This window comes from Melanerpes formicivorus, unplaced genomic scaffold (assembly GCF_026170545.1).
Source record: "Melanerpes formicivorus ecotype bairdi unplaced genomic scaffold, bMelFor1.0.p_v2 SCAF_112, whole genome shotgun sequence".
In the NCBI taxonomy this organism is placed as follows: domain Eukaryota; kingdom Metazoa; phylum Chordata; class Aves; order Piciformes; family Picidae; genus Melanerpes; species Melanerpes formicivorus.
In genome coordinates this window covers 1490582-1497117 of record NW_027142464.1, presented here as the reverse complement: position 1 = coordinate 1497117, position 6536 = coordinate 1490582, and positions in this window count along the sequence as shown.

Genomic DNA, 6536 nt, shown 5'->3' with positions numbered 1-6536 from the left:
GAGGCTGGAGGATGTCTGAGGGGGCTGCGGCCATGGGGAGGGGGTCTGAAACCCATTTCTGGGGGCGGAGGGAGGGGGGAGGTGGCAGCCTGCGGACGCGGGGCAGGGGACGGAGGGGTGGTCTGGGCACCTAGGTGGGGGGGCACAGCAGGGAGCTGGGGGGCAGGACGATAGGCTCAGACCCAGGCGCCACCAGGGAGCTCCCCTGCCATGGGGCAGAGCCCTCCCTGCCATGGGGCACAGCCCCTCCCAGCGTCACTGACCCCTAACCCCCAAGGTGGACCAAGGTCCCTCCGGCCCCGTTGTTTCCCCCCCGAGGTGTTTAATGGTCCCTCCCAGCGCCACTGACCCCCGCGGCCGTTAATGGTCTCTCCCAGTCTCCATCGCCCCGCCCCTTCCCCCTCCCCCCCGCGCCCGCCGATGGTGGCCGCAGGCGCAGCCTCGCTCTGGGCTTTCCCTTCCGGGGTCAGAGGTGGCGGCGGGGCCGGAAGTGGCGGTACCGGGGGTGTGCTTCCGGCAGCGACCGGCACCGGGCGGAGCAGGTACCGCGGGGTGGGACCCGGGACAGGGCAGGGGGAGGGGGCCCGGGACCAGCACGGCTCCGCTCTCGGGGCCGGCACAGCTCCGCTCCCGGGGCCGGCACAGCTCCGCTCTCGGGGCCGGCTCCGCTCCGCTCCGCTCTCGGGGCCGGCACTGCTCCGCTCTCGGGGCCGGCTCCGCTCCCCTCTCGGGGCCGGCATGGCTCCGCTCCCGGGGCCGGCTCCGCTCCGCTCCCGGGGCCGCCGGCTCTGTGCCGTGGGCGGGCGGCGGAGCCCGGCAGCCCGCACAGTACGGGACCGGTGTGGCCTCGGGGCTGCGGTCTCCGGGGGCGGCGGTCCCTGGCGGGTCACGGGTTCAGGCTGCTGTGCTCTGGCGTTCAGTCTCCGGAGCGCCTTTCACCGGGGCCCGGTGCTCGGTCCCGGCAGGGCTCCTTACCGGCTCCCCGCGGGCTTTTGGCGCCAGGCAGCCCCGAACGTCCCCCGGGGACACCTTCCCCAGGGCAGCGGGCGGGGATCCCCGGCGGGGACCGGGCGGCGGCTCCGAAGCCTGCCCAGCCCCGGGCGCAGGGAGCGGGCACCGGGAGGGGGTTCTGGGGGTAGGGGACAGGAGCGGGCACCGGGAGGGGGTTCCCGGGGCTGAGGACAGGAGCGGGCACCGGGAGGGGGTTCCCGAGGCCGGGGACAGGAGCGGGCACCGGGAGGGGGTTCCCGGGGCCGCGGGGGGGGCTGCTCGGTGAGCCGCTCAGGGCGGCGCTGCGGGCGGGGGGAAGCTTTGCCCGGGCCGGCGGCAGGAGTGGAGCAGGAGCAGGTCCCAGCGCTGCTGCTCCGGGGCTGGGGGCTCTGCCAAGCCCCTCCCCAGCTCGGTGCCTGCCCGGGCAGGGTGCCTTTGCCCGGGGTGAGTGTGGCTCACGGCAGGCTGAGGCTGGTGGCCATCCCTGCCCGCTGCTAGCCCTGGGTGACTCTCCTCTGGCTGTGGTGCAGGGGAGGAGAAGCCTCATGGCTGGGCCAGCAGCTCTCTGAGCTGGGTGAGGAACTGGCTGGAGGCTGAGCCCAGAGAGTGGTGGTGAATGGTGCCACAGCCAGCTGGCAGCCAGGCACCAGTGCTGTGCCCCAAGGATCAGTGCTGGGCCCTGTGCTCTTTAACATCTTCATTGATGATCTGGATGAGGGCATTGAGTCCATCAGCAGTGAATTTGCTGATGACACCAAGCTGGGGGCAGGAGGGTAGAGAGGCTCTGCAGAGGGACCTGGACAGGCTGGGCAGATGGGCAGAGGCCAAGGGCAGGAGATTGAACACATCCAAGTGCCAGGGGCTGCACATTGGCCACAGCAACCCCAGGCAGTGCTGCAGGCTGGGGGCAGAGTGGCTGAGAGCAGCCAAGCAGAGAGGGACCTGGGGGTGCTGGTTGATGGTAGGCTGAACATGAGCCTGCAGTGTGCCCAGGCAGCCAGGAGGGCCAATGGCATCCTGGCCTGCATCAGGAAGAGTGTGGCCAGCAGGAGCAGGGAGGTCATTCTGCCCCTGTACCCTGCACTGGTTAGGCCACACCTCGAGTCCTGTGTCCAGTTCTGGGCTCCTCAGGTTAGGAAGGAGGTTGAGCTGCTGGAAGGTGTCCAGAGAAGGGCAATGAAGTTGGTGAGGGGCTTGGAACACAGCCCTGTGAGGAGAGGCTGAGGGAGCTGGGGGAGCCCTGCAGGGGGCTGTGGGGGAGCTCAGGGGGGAGCTCCACACCCTGCCTGTGGCAGAGTCTGGAGGTGCTCAGCAGCAGCCTTGGCCTTGCAGGGTCCCATCCACAGCCTCCATGAGACCTGTCCAGGGTCACCCCCTGGGTCACCTCCTGGCCCCCTGGGTCAGCCCCTGGGTCACCTCCTGGCCCTCTGGGTCACCTCCTGGCCCCCTGGGTCACCCTCTGGGTCACCTCCTGGCCCCCTGGGTCAGCCCCTGGGTCAGCCCCTGGCCCCCTGGGTCACCTCCTGGCCCCCTGGGTCAGCCCCTGGGTCATCTCCTGGCTCTCTGGGTCACCTCCTGGGTCAGCCCCTGGCTCTCTGGGTCACCTCCTGGGTCAGCCCCTGGCCCCCTGGGTCACCTCCTGGGTCAGCCCCTGGCTCTCTGGGTCACCTCCTGGGTCAGCCCCTGGCCCCCTGGGTCACCTCCTGGCCCTCTGGGTCAGCCCCTGGGTCACCTCCTGGCCCCCTGGGTCACCTCCTGGCCCTCTGGGTCAGCCCCTGGGTCACCTCCTGGCCCCCTGGGTCAGCCCCTGGCCCTCTGGGTCAGCCCCTGGGTCACCTCCTGGCCCTCTGGGTCAGCCCCTGGGTCACCTCCTGGCCCTCTGGGTCAGCCTCTGGGTCACCTCCTGGCCCCCTGGGTCACCTCCTGGCCCCCTGGGTCACCTCCTGGCCCTCGTGGGGCTTCAGTGTCTCATTTCCTCCTCCCTTTCCTCACTCCCAAGGCTGCTCTGGGTGCTGGGACACTGTCAGCACCTGGTGGTGCTCGGTTGGTGGCCCTGGGAGGCTCTGCCCCCTCCTCTGCTGGTGCAGTGCTGGGTGCAGAGGGCTGCAGCTGCCAGGAGGGGTGAGAGGAGGATGAGCTGTCCCAGCCCTCACGTGAGCTGAGCAGAAGACACCTTAATGGGAAGTGAGGGGGGGAAGGAGAAGCCATGTCACGAGCTGGAGAGGCTGCTGCCTGCTGCAAGCCAGCTCATCAGCATGCAAATGAGCGCTAATGAGGGCCCTGTGCTTGGGAACCTGGGAGCTGACAGGGGTGACAGGGAGGAGGGGGTGGGAGCAGAGCTGTGCAGGCTCAGGGGGGCCCTCAGCAGCCCTCCTGCTCCACCTCTGCCTCCCTCTGGGGTTCCTCAGCTCGAAGCCAAGGGTGGCAGCAGCTCTCTGGCACCTCCTCTGCTCTCCCTCCCCTGGGAGCTCTCCCCCTGGAGCCATCCCAGAGCTTTCCCTGCAGCCTCCAAGCTGCCCTCTGAGCTTTGTCCTGGGGGTCCTGCTCTGCCCTGCTCTGCTCTGCCCTGCCCTGCCCAGCCCTGCCCTGCCCTGCCCTGCCCTGCTCTGCCCTGCCCTGCTCAGCCCAGCCCTGCCCTGCCCAGCCCAGCCCAGCCCTGCCCTGCCCTGCCCAGCTGGGACACTCTGCCCAGCTCTGGGCTTCCCCCAGCTCAGGACAGGGAGCTCCTGGAGGCTGTGAGGATGGTGAAGGGGTTGGAAGATCTCTCTGAGGAGCAGAGGCTCAGAGCCCTGGGGAAGAGCAGCCCCAGGGAGGATCTTCTGGCGAGGAGTAGGGTGGGAAGGAGGTGCCAGGCTCTGCCCAGGGGTGCCCAGGGACAGGGCAAGGGGCACAAAGTGGAGCCCAGGAGGCTCCATCTGAGCAGGAGGAGAAAGTTGTTTGGTGTGAGGCTGCTGGAGGCCTGGAGCAGGCTGCCCAGAGAGGTTGTGCAGAGCTCCCAACCCGCCCTGGGCACTGTGCCCCTGGGCAGGCTGCTGGGGGAGCCCTGCTGGGGGAGCTCCAGAGGTTGCCTTCCATTGCATGACTTCAGTTGCCCCTTTGGGCTGTCCCCTGGGCTGTGCCTGTGGGCAGTGAGTGGCACTCAGAGGTGCCCAGGCTGTGCTGGTGGCTGGCAGAGGCAGGCTGGCAGCAGAGCCCTGCAAGGGGCTGAGTGCTCAATAATTCATCTGCCCCCCAGGCAAAGGCTCAGAGCCAGCCCTGCCCCCCCCTGCTCCCAGGGAGCAGTCCCAGGCAAAGGGCATCACAGAATGGTACTGGCTGGAAGGGACCCTCTGGAGGGCACCCAGCCCAAGCCCCCTGCCCAGGGAAGGTCACTCAGGAGCACATCCAGGGGGGGTTGGAAGCTCTCTCCAGAGCTGGAGGCTCCAGCACCTCCCTGGGCAGCCTGCTCCAGGCCTCCAGCAGCCTCCAGCTCAGGAAGTTCCTCCTCATGTTCAGGTGGAGCTTCTCCTCTGCCACTTTGTGCCCACTGCCCCTTGGCCTGGCACTGGGCACCGCTGCCAACAGCCTGGCACCAGCCTCCTGCCCCTCACCCTTGAGGTATTGATCAGCATTGATCAGATCCCCCCCAGGCTGCTCTTCTCCAGGCTAAACATGAGGAGGAACTTCCTGAGCTGGAGGCTGTGAGGATGGTGAAGGGATTGGAAGATCTCCCTGAGGAGCAGAGGCTCAGAGCCCTGGGGAAGAGCAGCCCCAGGGAGGATCTTCTGGTGAGGAGTAGGGTGGGAAGGAAGTGCCAGGCTCTGCCCAGGGGTGCCCAGGGGCAGGGCAAGGGGCACAAAGTGGAGCCCAGGAGGCTCCATCTGAGCAGGAGGAGAAAGCTGTTTGGTGTGAGGCTGCTGGAGGCCTGGAGCAGGCTGCCCAGGGAGGTGCTGGAGAGAGCTTCCAACCCCCCCTGGATGTGCTCCTGAGTGACCTTCCCTGGGTGGCTGTGCCTGGGCAGGGGGCTTGGGCTGGCTGCTCTCCAGAGGGTCCCTTCCAGCCCCTCCCAGGCTGGGCTGCTGTGTCCAGCTTGAGAAGGAAGAGCACAGAGCATGCCCAGCAGTGCTGCAAGGCCAAGCCCGAGACTGACAGCAGGGGAAGCTCTGCCTGACCCCTCGGCGTGGAGCAGGGGCAAAGCTTCACCAGCTTGGGGCATTGATCAGCATTGATCAGCATTGATCAGCACTGCTCAGGTCCCCCCCCCAGGCTGCTCTTCTCCACACTCAGCCTCCCCTCAGAGCTGTTCCAGGCCCCTCAGCACCTCTGCAGCCCTTTGCTGTGCCCTCTCCTGTCCCAGGCTGCTCCTGGGTGCTGCTTCTCCCCCCCCCAGAAGCTGGTTGTGGCCCAGGGGAGGGGGCTGAGCCCTGCTGAAACCTCAGCAGGGAGGCAAAGCAGCAGCCTTGAACCTCAGCTGGGCTGCAGAGGTGCTGGGGGTTGGGGGTGCAGAGTGTGGGGGGGGGAGGTTGGGATTCAAAGTGAGTGGGGTTGGGGTTTAGGGGTGGAGGAGGTTGGGGGCTTGGAGATGGTGGAGGTTGGGGCTAGGAATGGTGGGGCTGAGGTTTAAAGGTGGGGGGCTGCAAAGGGGTGGGTTTGGGGTTTCCAAAGGGGTGAGGTTTGGGGTTCCAGCTGGGTGGGTTTGGGGTTCCAAAGGGGTGGGTTTGGGGTTCCAGCTGGGTGGGTTTGGGGTTCCAAAGGGGTGGGTTTGGGGTTCCAGCTGGGTGAGGTTTGGGGTTCCAAAGGGGTGGGTTTGGGGTTCCAGCTGGGTGGGTTTGGGGCTCCAAAAGGGTGAGTTTTGGGGTTCCAGCTGGGTGGATTTGGGGTTCCAAAGGGGTGAGTTTTGGGGTTCCAGCTGGGTGGGTTTGGGGTTCCAAAGGGTTGAGTTTTGGGGTTCCAGCTGGGTGAGTTTTGGGGTTCCAGCTGGGTGGGTTTTGGGGTTCCAGCTGGGTGGGTTTGGGGTTCCAGCTGGGTGGGTTTGGGGTTCCAAAGGGTTGAGTTTTGGGGTTCCAGCTGGGTGAGTTTTGGGGTTCCAGCTGGGTGGGTTTTGGGGTTCCAGCTGGGTGGGTTTGGGGTTCCAAAGGGGTGGGTTTGGGGTTCCAGCTGGGTGGGTTTGGGGTTCCAAAGGGGTGGGTTTGGGGTTCCAGCTGGGTGAGTTTTGGGGCTCCAAAGGGGTGGGTTTTGGGGTTCCAAAGGGGTGAGGTTTGGGGTTCCAGCTGGGTGGGTTTGGGGTTCCAAAGGGGTGGGTTTGGGGTTCCAGCTGGGTGAGTTTTGGGGCTCCAAAGGGGTGGGTTTTGGGGTTCCAAAGGGGTGAGGTTTGGGGTTCCAGCTGGGTGGGTTTGGGGTTCCAAAGGGGTGGGTTTGGGGTTCCAAAAGGGTGAGTTTTGGGGTTCCAAAGGGGTGAGTTTTGGGGTTCCAACTGGGTGGGTTTGGGGTTCCAAAGGGGTGAGTTTTGGGGTTCCAAAGGGGGTGGAATGTGAAGCTTAAAGCTGATGAGGTTTGGGCTTCAAAAC